Source organism: Eschrichtius robustus, chromosome 10 (assembly GCF_028021215.1).
Source record: "Eschrichtius robustus isolate mEscRob2 chromosome 10, mEscRob2.pri, whole genome shotgun sequence".
Classification (NCBI taxonomy): domain Eukaryota; kingdom Metazoa; phylum Chordata; class Mammalia; order Artiodactyla; family Eschrichtiidae; genus Eschrichtius; species Eschrichtius robustus.
The window spans coordinates 97,223,709-97,241,025 of NC_090833.1; positions in this window are offsets into that span (position 1 = coordinate 97,223,709).

Sequence of the window (17,317 nt, forward strand, 5' to 3'; positions counted from 1 at the left end):
GGGAGACAAGTGGTTGGGGCAAAGAATAATGACTTTCATCAGAAAGCTAACAGACCGAGATAGCAGACTAGTGTCTCAAAGAACCAGCTTCCCTCATTCTAAATTCCAGCTCCTTTTATACAGAGGAAGAGGAGGGGGAGAGGCCCACTGGGATGCCAACCAATGGCTGAGCATGACTGCTTACAGCCGCTCGCTAACAGCCACGTGCCTGCCTTACCTCTATTACAATCCCCGGCTAGCAATGTCCATTCCACAATCTTGTGAGAAAACGGGCAATGATCTTGTTACCCAACACAAGCCCGTATGCCCGACACACAGCGAGGCCAAACAATACCAAAACATTGGAGTTTGGAACAGAGAAAGGTTTATTGCAGGGCCATGCAAGGAGACGGTGGCTCATGCCTTAAAAAGCCCAAACTCCCCGAAAGCTTTCAGCAAATCCCATTTACAGGAAAGATGAGGGAGGGGCGTGATTAGTTGTGGCAAAATTTTTGGTGCCAGATCCTTTGTTCTTGAGGTCAGGTAATGATGTTCCTGTAAATCTCCACCAAAACAAATGTTATTCTTTGTTCTGACAGGGAAGCGCAAGGTCCCAAGGCCCAACTTTCACCCTCCGAGGTCCAGGTCCTTCCTCATAAGAAGGGGGCCCCGCTCAGGCCAAGGCCAGTTACCCTGTCCCTGAGCATTCATCGGCACTCAGTCTGGGTCCTCCCGCCAGTGCCCAGGCCCAGATGAAGAGGCAGATCTTAGCTGGCAGTGCCTTCAGGGTCAGGTTCCCAGACCCTACCCAGAAGTCATCACTGAGGGAGCAAGGCACCCAGGATCCAGCTGGCCCTCAGCTCCTCAGGCCACCCAAACATGGGGGTGGGGGGGTATGCCGGGTCCTGCAGACTACAATCCATGCAGACTGCTACTGCCACTAGGTCGCAGAGGCAGGGACAGGGGAGAGGTTAGCATTGCCCCAAGGCCTGGGCCCGGTCAGTGGGTGGCCATGGCAAGGGCTCTGGAACTCTGCAGGACACAGCCCCCAGCCTTCTCCCCAGGCCCCCCAGCTCACCCACAAGCCAGAGGCTGGAGGGCCTACAGCAGCGGTCCCCAATCTTTTTGGCACCAGGGACTACTTTCGTAGAAGACACTTTTACCACAGACTGGGTTGGGGGAGAGTTCAGACACTAATGCAAGCAATGGGGAGCGGCAGATGAAGCTTCAATTGCTCGCCTTCTGCTAACCTCCTGCTGAGAGGCCCAGGGCATGGTAACCCCTGGCCTGGAGGACCCTGGGGAGAAGGCTGCGATCCACCTCTTACCACGCTCTCTGCCACAACAACCACCACCTGGCCGACCGTTGGCCCAGCGGGGCCTCTAACCACCGCGCTAGTGGTCTTGCGCTAACAGTTGACTGGTAACGGTCGTTCAGGTGCATCTGCTAACAGCTGCATGCCACCTTGCTTCTATTACAATTTCTCCCTTTTCTTTGATATTCCTCAATGTTGAGGAGAAAACGTGGGTATGTTTTGGACAGAGCTGTTAATCATAAACTCAGTAGAGGAACTGGGTTTTAGGGGGGCTCGGTTTCAACCTCCAATCATGTTTCATCCTTCACAAATTCTTTCAGGGAATGGGGAGATAATCACTCTAGCTATTTCCTGATGAAAAAGGGGTAGTCCTCCCTTGATTTGGAGAATGGTACCGAGCTGGAAATATTCCCAAGTTCCAAGTACTGGATCCAACTCTTGTGTAAGAAAGATCTCATTCCCAGAGGAATTCAGGAGAATAAGCCTGAAAACCAGTCTAGACCTGGCACTTTGGGGGAGACTTGTTGCCACGTAGCCAGTTGTCCACTTTTATCAAAGTAGGCTTTAACTTCTGACATGGTATTAACATATACATAACAGGAGCTATTGGCCACTACACGTCTCCTTTCTCAGCTAACATCTGATCTAAAACAATTTCATTCTCTAATAATTTAATAGTTATAAGAGAAGACCCAAAGGTCATAAGGTTGCAGCCACCATCGGCCAGCAGACACTGCTTTGAGAATGGCTAGTGGCATCCCAAGGATGACACAGCTCAGAAAATGCAAGTTCTCAGAAATACAGGAATGTGTCTGAAATCACAACCAATATGGCCACCTAGTTTTTACCTTGGATGTCTGAACCACTGTTATTAAATTTTTGAATGTCAAATGTATTCCCCTCCTCAGTGGCTAAGGCTGATGTACAATGCATGTCCAAAAGGCCACAAAACAGGCCGCTCTGGTAAGTAAAGTTTAACACATTATTCACCAGAGACGTATTAATACATCTTTTGTTACCCAAACGTGATTGACTGGAGATATATCAGTACGTTTTTAGAGAGCGAAACAATTGACATCACTGTGCGAAGTTGTCAGAGCTTAAAATTGATCAAGGGTGGGTTTCTATTGGAGTAAATGCGGTTTATTCAATGTGTTTAAAATTTCTCGTACCCTTAATGCACAGAATAAAATGACTTAAAAGCAATTTTTGTTAGCAGTAGCTAGAGAATGGGTAACTGGCCATTCTCGTGAATGTAGTGGTAGTCTAGGACCTGGTCTTTCTTGTGGCATTTCTAAAAAAGCCCCCCATGAAGACACACTTAGACGAATATAAGGTAAAATAAAAGAACATATTCTAGAAGAAATAATACCCATGGGACTAAAAAAAAAAAAAAAAAGAAAAACCTGCCTCCAGAAAGTGTAGAGTCTGCTCTTCCAGGGGAAAGCTCAGTGAAACACAGTATATTTGTAATAGATATTCTGTTTCCATGCACAGAGGTGCCTGCTATACTGCCTATCACACTCTAACGAAATAAAAGAATGCTTTAGTAAGACATGTACAAAGTTTCCAATAACTACATTAAATGCAAAACAAGCTGTTGATATTTACTCAAATGCCAGTGTTTCAATATTCACTTACATAACAAATTGCCAGCCACAGGTGTTAGTTTCTGCAAAAAACCCGCAGTATATAATGTGTTAAGTTAAATCATTTTTCAGCTGAGGCGAAGTGAAGATGGCAGAGTGAGAGGACGTAGAGTTCACATCTCCCCACAACTAGGGCACCTACCAGATGCTTTTGGGGGACCTTGACACTCAGGGGTACTGGAGGAACCCCTGAGCAACTGGGTGGGATGTGGTGAGGGGAGTGAGGGGGGAGAAGTGGAGGCCGGATGGAATTGGCGTCCCTGAGGGGTGGTATGGGGAAGGTACGGGTTCCCACGCCTGGAGGGACCCCCCCGGGACTGGAGAATGAGAGGAGAATGTGCCGAGCATTTCCAATACCCACTCGGGCCCCAGGGACCTGCTGGGCTCCCGGGCCAGGGCCTCTGCCCTCCAGGATTCCCTCCAGCCGCACTGGTCCTAGGGGCATAGGAGTGACGGGGGGGAAGAAGAGGAGAGGCAGACAGGGAGGGGCCCTCCGGGACCAGAGGATCAGGGGAGAATGCACCTAATGTTTCTCCTGCCCACTCGGGCCCCAGTGAGCCTGCTGGGCTTCCAGGCCAGGTTCTCCACCCTCCAGGGGCCCCTCTGGCCACATTGGTCCTAGGGGCATAGGAGGACAGGAGGAGGGGGGAAGAAGAGGAGAGGCGGACGGGGAGGGGAACCACCGAGACCAGAGGATCAGGGGAGAATGTGCCTAGCATTTCTCCTGCCCACTTAGGACCCAGGAAGCCTGCTGGGCTCCTGGGTCTGGTCCTCCACCCTCCAGAGCCCTCTCTGGCCACGTTGTTCCAAGGGAGGTAGGAAGATGGGAGGTGGGGGGGGGAGAGAAGGAGAGGTGGACGGTGGGGTGAAACCTCTGGGATTGGAGGCTCAGGGGAGAATGTGCCTAGCGTTCCCCCCACCCACTTGTGCCCCAGGAAGCCTCCAGGGCTCCTGGGTAAGGTCCTCTGCACTCCGGGGCCCCCTCTGCCACGTGGGTCCTAGGGGTGTAGGAGGAAGGGAGGAGGAAGGGAGGAGGAAGGAAGAGGAAGAAAGGCTGATGGGGCGGGTTCACTCAGGAACCGGAGGATCAGGGGAAGCATAGCTGGTGTTTCCCTCACCCTCTCCCTATGCCCTCTGGGGCCCCCTCTGGCCGCGTGGGTCCTAGGGGCGTGAGAGGGAGGGAGGCAGGGAAGCAGAGGAGAGGCGAATGAGGAGGGACCCTCTGGGATCAGAGGATTGGGGGAACACGCCTAGCATTTCCCCCACCCACTCAGGCCCAGGGAACCTCCTGGGGTCCCGGGCCTGGTCCTCTGCCCTCCTAGGCCAGGGGAACTCCAGGGGCCTCCAGCCTCCCTGAGTCTAAGCCCCACCCCCCACCCCCAGGGCCTTTTCTGGCCACATGGGACCTAGCCTAAACCCCGCCTGCTGCCTAAACACCGCCCCTGCCTAAGGTCCACCCCCCCATAGCCAAGGCCTTTTACGGGTTTTTTTTTTTCCATTTTTTGCTACTGTGGTTCTGTTTTACCTCCTGGTTGTTGTTTCATCTTTATTTTTTTCTAACATATCTGTTTGTTTTCTAATCTTATTTTTTACTCTTTCTTATTGTTGTGCTCCTTTTTTGTTTTTATTTTTCATGGCCACCCCGCACGGCTTGCAGGATCTTGGTTCTTGGACCTGGGGTCAGGCGAGCTCCTGTGGTCGGAGGTCCGAGTCTGAACCACAGGATGAACAGAGAACCTCAGACCACAGAGAATATTCATCAGAGTGAGGTCTCCCAGAGGTCCTCATCTCGGTATCAAGACCTGGCTCTACCCAACAGCCTACAAACTCCAGTGCTGGAGGCCTCAGGCCAAACAACCCATAAGACAGGAAAACAATCCCACGCATCAAAAAACAAAAAAAATGAAACGACAAAAAAAAATCTTACAGTTGAAGAAACAAGGTAAAAACCAACAAGAACAAATAAATGAAGAGTAAATAGGCAACCTACCTGAAAAATAATTCAGAGTAATTATAGTAAAGATGATTCAGAACATTGGAAGTATAATGGAGGCACGGATCGAGAAAATACAAGAAATGTTTAGCAAAGACCTAAAACAACTAAAGAACAAACAAACAGAGATAAACAACACAATAACTGAAATGAAAAATATGCTAGAAGAAATAATCAGTAATAGAATAATGAAGCAAAATAACGAATAAGTCAGCTGAAAGACAGGATGGTGGAAATAACTGCCAAGGAGCAGAATAAAGAGAAAAGAACAAAAAGAACACAAGACAATCTCAGAGACCTCTGGGACAACACTGAACACACCAACATTCGAATTTTAGGGGTCCCAGAAGAAGAAGAGAAAAAGAAAGGGTCGAAAAAATATTTGAAGAGATTATAGTTGAAAACTTCCCTAACATGGGAAAGGAAATAGCCACCCAAGTCCAGGAAGCAAAGACAGTCCCATACAGGATAAACCCTAGGAGAAACACACCAAGACACATATTAATCAAACTAACAATAAATTAAATTCAAAGAAAAAATATTAAAAGCAGCAAGGGAAAGGCAAAAAAACACTTATAAGGGAATCCCCATAAGGTTATCAGCTGATTTTTCAGCAGAAACTCCGCAGGCCAGAAAGGAGTGGCAGGACATACTTAAAGTGATGAAAGAGAAAAACCTACAACCAAGATTACTCTACCCAGCAAGGATCTCATTCAGATTCTCTGGAGAAATCAAAAGTTTTACAGACAAGCAAAAGCTAAGAGAATTCAGCACCACCAAACCAGCTTTAAAACAAATGCTAAAGAAACTTCGCTAGGCGGGAAACATAAGAGAAGAAAAAGACCCACAGAAACAAACCTAAAATGATTAAGAAAATGGTAATAGGAACATACATATTGACAATTACCTTAAATGTAAATGGATTAAATGCCCTACCAAAAAACAAAGACGGGCTGAATGGATACAGAATCGAGACCCATATATATGCTGTCTACGAGAGACCCACTTCAGACTTAGGGACACATACAGACTGAATGCGAGGGATGGAAAAAGATATTCCATGCAAGTGGAAAACACAAGAAAGCTGGAGTAGCAATACTCATATCAGATAAAATAGGCTTTAAAATAAAGACTGTTACAAGAGATAAGGAAGGACACTACATAATGATCAAGGGATCAATCCAAGAAGAAGATTTAACAATTATAAATATGTATGCACCCAACACAGGAGCACCTCAATAAGTAAGGCAACTGTTAACAACCATAAAAGGGGAAATTGACAGTAACACAATAATAGTAGAGGACTTTAACACCCCACATAAACCAAAGGACAGATCATCCAAACAGAAAATAAATAAGGAATCATAAACTTTAAATGACACAATAGAACAGATATTTAATTGATAGTTATAGGACATTCCACCCAAAAGTGGCAGAATACACTTTCTTCTCAAGTGCACATGGAACATTCTCCAGCTTATATCACATCTTGGGTCACAAATCAAGCCTTGGAAAATTTAAGAAAACTGAAATCATATGAAGCATCTGTTCCAACCACAACACTATGAGATTAGAAATCATTTACAGGGAAAAAAACTGTAAAAAAACCACAAATATATGGAGGTTAAACAGTGCACTGCTAAATAACCACGAGATCACTGAAGAAACCAAAGAGGAAATTTTAAAAATACACAAAAACAAATGACAATAAAAACACGAAAACTGAAAATGTACAGGACACAGTAAAAGCAGTTCTAAGAGGGACGCTTATAAGCAATTCAATCTCACCTCAAGAAACAAGAAAGATCTCAAATAAAGAATTTAACCTTACACCTAAAGCAACTAGAGAAAGAAGAACAACAAAAAACAAAAAAAACCAAACTTAGCCAAAGGAAAGAAATCATAAAGATCAGATCAGAAGTAAATGAAAAAGAAATGAAGGAAACATTACCAAAGATCAATAAATCTACAAGCTGGTTCATTGAGAAGATAAACAAAATTGATGAACCATTAGACATACTAATCAAGAAAAAAAAGAAGACTCAAATAAATAGAATTAGAAATGAAATAGGACAATTAACAGCTGACACCACAGAAATACAAAGGATCACGAGAGATTACTACAGGCAACTATATGCCAATAAAATGGACAACCTGGAAGAAATGGACAAATTCTGAGAAAAGTACAACCTTCCAAGACTGAACCAGGAAGGAACAGAAAATATGAACACACCAATCACAAGCACTGAAATTGAAACTGTGATTAAAAATCTTCCAACAAACAAAAGCCCAGGACCAGATGGTTTCCCAGGTGAACTCTATCAAACATTTAGAGAAGAGCTAACACCTATCCTTCTCACACTCTTCTAAAATAAGGGAGGAACACTCCCAAACTCATTTTCCGAGGCCACCATCACCTTGATACCAAAACCAGACAAAGATGTCACAAAAAAAGAAAACTACAGGCCAATATCACTGATAAACATAGATGCAAAAATCCTCAGCAAAATACTACCAAACAGAATTCAACCACACATTAAAAGGTCCATACACCATGATCAAGTGGGGTTTATCCCAGGAATGCAAGGATTCTTCAATATACGCAAATCAATCAATGTGATACACCATATTAACAAATTGAAAGATAAAAACCATATGATCATCTCAATAGATGCAGAAAATGCTTTTGACAAAATTCAAACCGATTTATAATAAAAACTCTCCAGAAAGTAGGCACAGAGGGAACCTACCTCAACATAATAAAGGTCATATATGACAAACCCACAGCCAACATCATTCTCAATGGTGAAAAACTGAAACCATTTCCTCTAAGATCAGGAACAAGACAAGTCTGCCCACTCTCACCACTATTATTCAACATAGTTTTGGAAGTCCTACCCATGGCAATCAGAGAAGAAAAAGAAATAAAAAGAATCCAAATCGGAAAAGAAGAAGTAAAACTGTCACTGTTTGCAGATGACATGACACTATACATAGAGAATCCTAAAGATGCTACCAGAAAACTACTAGAGCTAATCAATGAATTTGGTAAAGTTGCAGGACACAAAATTAATGCACAGAAACCTCTCACATTCCTTTACACTAACAATGAAAGACCAGAAAGAGAATTTAAAGAAACAATCCCATTTACCTTTGCACCAAAAAGAGTAAAATATCTAGGAATAAACCTATCTAAGGAGGCAAAAGACCTGTACTCCAAAAACTATAAAACACTGATGAAAGACATCAAAGATGACACAAACAGATGGAGAGACATACGACATTCTTGGACTGGAAGAATCAATATTGTGAAAATGACTCTACTACCCAAAGCAATCTACAGATACAGTGCAATCCCTATCAAATTACCAATGGCATTTTTCACAGAATTAGAACAAAAAATTTTACAATTTGTATGGAAACACAAAAGACCCCGAATAGCCTAAGCAATCTTGAGAAAAAAAAAACGGAGAGCTCCCCAACTTCAGAATATATTACAAAGCTACAGTAATCAAGACAGTATGGTATTGGCACAAAAACAGAAATATAGATTAGTGGAACAGGATAGAAAGCCCAGAGATAAACCCACACACCTATGGTCACCTAATCTACAACAAAGAAATCAAGAATATACAATGGAAAAAATACAGCCTCTTCAATAAGTGGTGCTGGGAAAACTGGACAGCTACACATGAAAGAATGAAATTAGAACACTTCCTAACACGATACACAAAAGTAAACTCAAAATGGATTAAAGACCTAAATGTAAGGCCAGATACTATAAAACTGTTAGAGGTAAACATAGGCAGAATACTCTTTCACGTAAATCACAGCAATATCTTTTTTGACCCCCCTCTGAGAGTAATGAAAATAAAAACAAAAATAAGCTAATGGGACCTAATGAAACTTAAAAGTTTTTGCACAGCAAAGGAAACCATAAACATGAAGAAAAGACAACCCTCAGTATGGGAGAAAATATTTGCAAACGAAGCAACAGACAAAGGATTCATCTCCAAAATATACAAACAGCTCATGCAGCTCAATATCAAAAAAAACAAACAACCCAATCAAAAAATGACCGGCAGACCTAAATAGACACTTCTCCAAAGAAGACATACAGAGGGCCAAGAGGCACATGAAAAGATGCTCAAAACTGCTAATTATTAGAGAAATGCAAATTAAAACTACAATGAGGTATCACCTCACTCTGGTCAGAATGGCCATCATCATAAAATCTACAAACAATAAATGCTGGAGAGTGGAAGTTCCTTCCACTTATGGCCAAGATGGTATAAAAGGAATAATGTAATAGGTCAAACAACTGGAAACTACACAAAATCAATGAAAAAAATGACCTTTAGACATTACACACTGGACAATGGCACTGGAAAACAAGGACCTCTGAGAGAAAGGAAAGAAATAGAATTTCTAGGTTATGGTACAGAAGGAAGACATCAATCACAGCCTGCTGATCTCAGTAACTACAGAAGGCAATGTTGGGAATTCAGGAAAGCCAAAACAATTAGAATTTCTGGCATAAAAAATTTCAGAGGAAAAGGTACAGTGAGAGAAACCCAGAAAGGTCACCTTGAGTAAATTTTACATTCAAAAGAAAAATTCCAACAATGGAGGAAAAAGAACCCAAATGCAATAGGTTGAAAATTACCCAAGCATACACAGAGACATGAAGTTTAGAAAGAGTGGAAAGATCTTCTAATACATGAGTTATTAGACGTTCTGTTTCCAAAAAGGTATATTGTCCTACTAGTGTGACAAAATTAGCCCTACAGAATGCTCTAGACCTGAAATTATGACAAGTAAACACTGAATTATTAATTAATTTACTCAAATTAAGTTAAATTACAAGCAAGCATTGAATGGATTGAAATTACAGCCAAGTCATTTACTGAACTCCATAAAAATGCCCCAAAGTATCTAAACAAACATAACAAAGTCTAGCAACCAACAATGTCTAATTCACTATATTCAGCAGACTATCAAAAATAACCAAGTATAGAAAGGAGGAAAATATGATTCATGACCAGCAGACAAGTCAATCAATGGAAAAGAACAAGTAATATCACCTGAGATAAAATTTGCCCCCAAGGATATTAGAACTGCTATAATACACTCCATATGCTAAGGAAGATAGAGAAAAACATGAACATGGTCAGAAAACAAAGTTATTAAGAAATGTCCTAAATTGAAAGTCAAGGCAGGAAAATATACTACCCAGGAAAAAAACACTAAAAGACTCCAAAGCGTTCTGTGATATGGATTAACAATATTTACATTAGAAATTAAAACAGACATAGATCTCTTTAGTAAGACATCTAGGTTCTCATGTGCTTCTGCATTCTATCCATTGTTATCTTCCAGTCATGTATTTTACTTGGAAATTTCATTGTTTACATATAAATGGTGAAAAAGGGTAATATCTTAGTGTCTTTGTGAAAAGCTGACCTCAAAGTCCCTCTGAAAAGGTCACTGGCCTCCCACGTCAAAGGACTATATGGTCTTAATACACCTGCCATATTCAGTGCCTCCAGGAATTCCTCATAAATTTCAACAGGCACCTGGCCAACTGAGCACTCTATTACTCTGCTAGTTCTTAAGGTGTGCTTCTGGGGTGACACGTGAATTTGCATTTCTAACCAATTCCACGATGATTCACACTCTTTAATACTGGAATATAAGACATTTCTGTTCCCCTTTGATTTATTCTAAACAGCAGCTTTTTAAAAAGGAGTCAATGTGCCCAAACACAGGATTTTCAAACTGTTTATGTTTATCTTATAAAATCAGTATGCCATTCACGTTACCAACTTTCTCTGCTAGATAAAGGACCCAAAATTAGTATTAAGTTTCAACTGCCCCCAAATCAAGTGAGGCTCCTCTTCTGTCCCCAAACCAGTTATTTGGAATCCTGAGCAAACTCAAACAGAACTCAGAGCGCTAGTAATAATCCAGAAAAAAATAACATTTTTAGACAAATAAATAAATGAAACCCCTTCCCAGCTGACCTGATCTAAAAGAAAAGTTAAAAGAAGTTATGTAGATTTTAAAAAATGATATCAAGTGTAAATTTGAATCTACACAAAGAAATAAAGAGAACTAAAAATAGAAACCATGTAATTAAAACACAAGGTTCTCATTTAAAAAATCAATTAGAGTGTAAATGACATTTTATAAAAAGATAGTAACAGTGTATTATGTAACCACAAGATATGTAAATGACAACACCACAAAGGATGAAACATAAAATGAAAATATTCTGTTGTAATATTCTTACAACAAAGTAGAAGTAACAAGATATTATTTGAAGGTAGACTGTGACAGTTTACACATAGGTATGTAGCAACCACTAGAAAATGAAAACAGATATATGTAACACAAGCGGAAAGTGATTAAAATGGAGTCATTAAAAATAAGCAGTTAATCACAGAGAAGTCAGGGTAAAGGAAAAAAATATAGATAGAAAAAATTAGAAGGTAAATAGCAAGATGGTTTCAAATTCAACCATAAAAATAACCCTAAATATAAATGATATGACCATTTCAACTAAAACACAAAAACTGTCACAGTGAATAAAAAGCAAGACGTAAACATGTTGTTTCATAGAAACTGACTGTGAATATAAAGACACAGGTAAGTTACAAATGAAAGAATACAAAAAAGTATATACCATACTAAGCACACACTAAGCAAATGAAAGTCTGACTGACTATACAGTACCAAACAAAATTCAGAAAAAGAAATCTCACTAGGAACACATATAAGCACTGCAAAATGCTAAAAGGGACAATTCATTAAGAGGATGTAACAATCATAAAAGGTTTAACGCTTGAAAACAGAGCTTCAAAATGCATAAAGCAAATTCTATTAAAAAGGACAAAAGTTAACAGACAAATGAATTATACTTGGATACACTCCTTTCTCAATATTTAATAGAACAAGTAGATAAGATATTAAAAGGATACAGGGGACTTCCCTGGTGCAGTGGTTAAGAATCCACCTGCCAATGCACGGTACAAGGGTTTGATCCTTGGTCTGGGAAGATCGCACATGCTGCAGAGCAATGAAGCCCGTGAGCCACAACTACTAAGCCTGTGCTCTAGAGCCCGTGAGCCACAACTACTGAAGCTGGCATGCTTAGAGCCCGTGCTCTGCAGCAAGAGAAGCCACTGTGATGAGAAGCCCACACATCACAACAGAGTAGCCCCCACTCTCCACAACTAAAGAAAGCCCACACAGCAAAGAAGACCCAATGCAGCCAAAAAAATAAATTAAATAAATAAAGAAATCTTTAAAAAAAAAAAAAAGATACAGAAGCCTTGAACAATACGATCAGCCCACTGGAACTAATCCCAATCTAGAAAATGTATTATTTTCAGTCACATATGGAACATTCCCCAGGATCATATGCGAGACCCTAACACAAGTTACAATACATAAGACTGAACCATGCATGAAATATTGTCCAAAGTAACACACAAAGAAAGAAGTAAATAAAAAATTATAAGAGTAAGAAATTATAAAATGCACAAATATTTGGAAAGTAAACAAATTCTACGTAACCAATGAATCAAGAAGTCACAGACACAAACAGGCCCTGAACCAAGATGGCAGAGTAGAAGGACATGCTCTCACTCTCTCTTGTGAGAACACCAGAATCACAACTAGCTGCTGGACAATCATCGACAGGAAGACACTGGAATTCACCAAAAAAGATACCCCACATCCAAAGACAAGGGAGAGGCCACAATGAGGTGGTAGGAAGGGCGCAATCACAGTAAAATCAAATCCCATAACTGGTGGGTGGGTGATTCACAGACTGGAGAACGCTTATACCACAGAAGTCCACCCACTGGAGTGAAGGTTCTGAGCTCCATGTCAGGCTTCGCAACCTGGGAGTCCAGCAACGGGAGGAGGAATTCCTAGAGATTCAGACTTTGAAGGCTAGTGAGATTTGATTGCAGGACTTCGACAGGACTGCGAGAAACAGAGACTCCACTCTTGGAGGGCACACACAAAGCAGTGTGCTCATCAGGACCCAGGGGAACGAGCAGTAACCCCAGGGGAGACTGAACCAGACCTACCTGCTAGTGTTGGAGGGTGTCCTGCAGAGGCGGGGGGTGGCTGTGGCTCACCGTGGGGACAAGGGCACTGGCAGCAGAAGTTCTGGGAAGTACTCCTTGGTGTGAGCCCTCCCAGAGTCTGTCAGTAGCCCCACCAAAGAGCCCAGGTAGGCTCCAGTGTTGGGTTGCCTCAGGCCAAACAACCAACAGGGAGGGAACCCAGCCCCACTCATCAGCAGTCAAGCGGATTAAAGTTTTACTGAGCTCTGCCCACCAGAGCTAGAGTCAGCTCTACCCACCACCAGTCCCTCCCATCAGGAAACTTGCACAAGCCTCTTAGATAGCCTCATCCACCAGAGGACAGACAGGAGAAGCAAGAAGAACTACAATCCTGCAGCCTGTGGAACAAAAACCACAATCATAGAAAGACAGACAAGATGAAAAGACAGAGGGCTATATATTAGATGAAGGAAAAAGATAAAACCCCAGAAAAACAACTAAATGAAGTGGAGATAGGCAACCTTCCAGAAAGAGAATTCAGAATAATGATAGTGAAGATGATCCAGGACCTCGGAAAAACAATGGCGGCAAAGATAGAGAAGATGCAAGAAATGTTTAACAAAGACCTAGAAGAAATAAACAAACAAACAGACATGAACAATACAATAACTGAAATGAAAACTGCACTAGAAGGAATCAGTAGCAGAATAAGTGAGGCTGAAGAACGGATAAGTGACCTGGAAGACAGAATGGTGGAATTCACTGCTACGGCACAGAATAAAGAAGAAAGAAAGAAAAGAAATGAAGACAGCCAAAGAGACCTCTGGGACAAGGTTAAACGCAACAACATTCGCATTATAGGGGTCCCAGAAGGAGAAGAGAGAAAGGACCAGAGAAAAATGTTTGAAGAGATTATAGTCAAAAACTTCCCTAACATGGGAAAGGAACTAGCCATCCAAGTCCAGGAAGCGCAGAGTCCCATATAAGATAAATTTAAGGAGAAACACGCCGAGACACATAGTAAGCAAATTGGCAAAAATTAAAGACAAAGAAAAATTATTGAAAGAAGCAAGGGAAAAACGACAAATAACATACAAGGGAACTCCCATAAGGTGAACAGCTGATTTCTCAGCAGAAACTCTACAAGCCAGAAGGGAGTGGCATGATATACTTACAGTGATGAAAGGGAAGAACCTACAACCAAGATTACTCTACCCAGCATGGATCTCATTCAGATTCGATGGAGAAATCAAAAGCTTTACAGACAAGCAAAAGCTAAGAGAATTCAGTACTACCAAACCAGCTCTACAATAAATGCTAAAGGAACTTCTGTAAGTGGGAAACACAAGAGTAGAAAAGGACCTACAAAAACAAACTCAAAACAATTAGGAAAATGGTCATAGGAACATACATATCGATAATTACCTTAAACGTGAATCAGTTAAATGCTCCAACCAAAAGACACAGGCTTGCTGAATGGATACAAAAACAAGACCCATATATATGCTGTCTACAAGAGACACACTTCAGACCTAGGGACACATACAGACTGAAAGTGAGGGGATGGAAAAAGATATTCCACGCAAATGGAAATCAAAAGAAAGCTGGAGTAGCAACACTCATATAACATAAAATAGACTTTAAAGAATGTTACAAGAGACAAGGAAGGACACTGCATAATGATCAAGGGATCAATCCAAGAAGAAGATATAACAATTATAAATATATATGCACCCAACATAGGAGCACCTCAATACATAAGGCAACTGCTAACAGCTATAAAAGGGGAAATCGCCAGTAACACAATAACAGTGGGGGACTTTAACAGCTCACTTACACCAATGGACAGATGATCCAAAATGAAAAAAAATAAGGAAACAGAAGTTCTAAATGACACAATAGACCAGACAGATTTAATTGATATTTATAGGACATTCCATCCAAAAACAGAATATTACACTTTCTTCTCAAGTGTGCACAGAACATTCTCCAGGATAGATCACATCTTGGGTCACAAATCAAGCCTCAGTGAATTTAAGAAAATTGAAATCATATCAAGCATCTTTTCTGACCACAACACTATGAAATTAGAAATGAATTACAGGGAAAAAAATGTAAAAAACACAAACGCATGGAGGCTAAACAATACATTACTAAATAACCAAGAGATTACTGAAGAAATCAAAGAGGAAATTAAAAAATACCAAGAGACAAATGACAATGAAAACACGACGATCCAAAACCTATGGGATGAAGCAAAAGCAGTTCTAAGAGGGAAGTTTATAGCTATACAAGCCTACCTCAAGAAACAAGAAAAATCTCAAATAAAAAAACTAACCTTACACCTAAAGGAACTAGATAAAGAAGAACAAACAAAACCCAAAGTTAGCAGAAAGAAATCATAAAGATCAGAGCAGAAATAAATGAAATAGAAACAAAGAAAGCAATAGCAAAGATCAATAAAACTAAAAGCTTGTTCTTTGAGAAGATAAACAAAATTGATAAACCATTAGCCAGATTCACCAAGAAAAAGAGGGAGAGGACGCAAATCAATAAAATTAGAAATGAAAAAGGAAAAGTTACAACAGACACTGCAGAAATACAAAGCATCCTAAGAGACTACTACAAGCAACTCTCTACCAATAAAATGGACAACCTGGAAGAAATGGACAAATTCTTAGAAAGGTATAACCTTCCAAGACTGAACCAGGAAGAAATAGAAAATATGAACAGACCAATCAAAAGTAACAAAATTGGAACTGTGATTAAAAATCTTACAACAAAGTCCAGGACCAGGTGGCTTCACAGGTGAATTCTATCAAACATTTAGAGAAGAGCTAACACCTATCGTTCTCAAACTCTTCCAAAAAATTGCAAGGAAGGAACACTCCCGAACTCATTCTATGAGGCCACTATCACCCTGATATCAAAACCAGACAAAGATACTACCAAAAAAGAAAATTACAGACCAATATCACTGACGAATATAGATGCAAAAATCCTCAACAAAATACTAGCAAACAGAATCCAACAACACATTAAAAGGATCATACACCATGAGCAAGTGGGATTTATCCCAGGAATGCAAGGATTCTTCAATATACGCAAAACAATCAATGTGATACACCATATTGACAAATTGAAGAATAAAAACCATATGATCATCTCAATAGATGCAGAAAAAGCTTTTGACAAAAGTCAACACTCATTTATGATAAAAACTCTCCAGAAAGTGGGCATAGAGGGAACCTACCTCAACATAATAAAGGCCATATACGACAAACCCACAGCAAACATCATTCTCAATGGTAAAAAACTGAAAGCATTTCCTTTAAGATCAGGAACGAGACAAGGATGTCCACTCTCTCCACTATTATTCAACATAGTTTTGGAAGTCCTAGCCATGGCAGTCAGAGAAGAAAAAGAAATAAAAGAATCCAAATTTGAAAAGAAGAAGTAAAACTGTCACTGTTTGCAGATGACATGATACTATACATAGAGAAACCTAAAGATGCCACCAGAAAACTACTAGAGGTAATCAATGAATTTGGTAAGGTTGCAGGATACAAAATTAATGCACAGAAATCTCTAGCATTCCTATACACTAATGATGAAAAATCTGAAAGAGAAATTAAGGAAACACTCCCATTTACCACTGCAACAAAAAGAATAAAATACCTAGGTATAAAACTACTGAGGGAGACAAAAGACCTGTATGCAGAAAACTGTAAGACATGGATGAAAGAAATTAAAGATGATACTAACAGATGGAGAGATACAGCATGTTCTTGGATTGGAAGAATCAATATTGTGAAAATGACTATACTACCCAAAGCAATCTACAGATACACTGCAATCCCTATCAAATTACCAATGGCATTTTTTACAGAACTAGAACAAAAAATCTTAAAATTTGTATGGAGACACAAAAGACCCTGAATAGCCAAAGCAGTCTTGAGGGAAAGAAATGGAGCTGGAGGAATCAGACTCCCTGACATCAGACTATACTACAAAGCTACGGTAATCAAGACAATATGGTACTGGCATAAAAAAAGAAACACAGATCAATGGAACAAGATAGAAAGCCCAGAGATAAACCCACACACCTATGGTCAACTAATCTATGACAAAGGAGGCAAGGATATACAATGGAGCAAAGACAATCTCTTCAATAAGTGGTGCTGGGAAGACTGGACACCTACATGTAAAAGAATGAAATTAGAACACTCCCTAACACCATACACAAAAATAAACTCAAAATGGATTAGAGACCTATATGTAAAACCGGACACTATAAAACTCT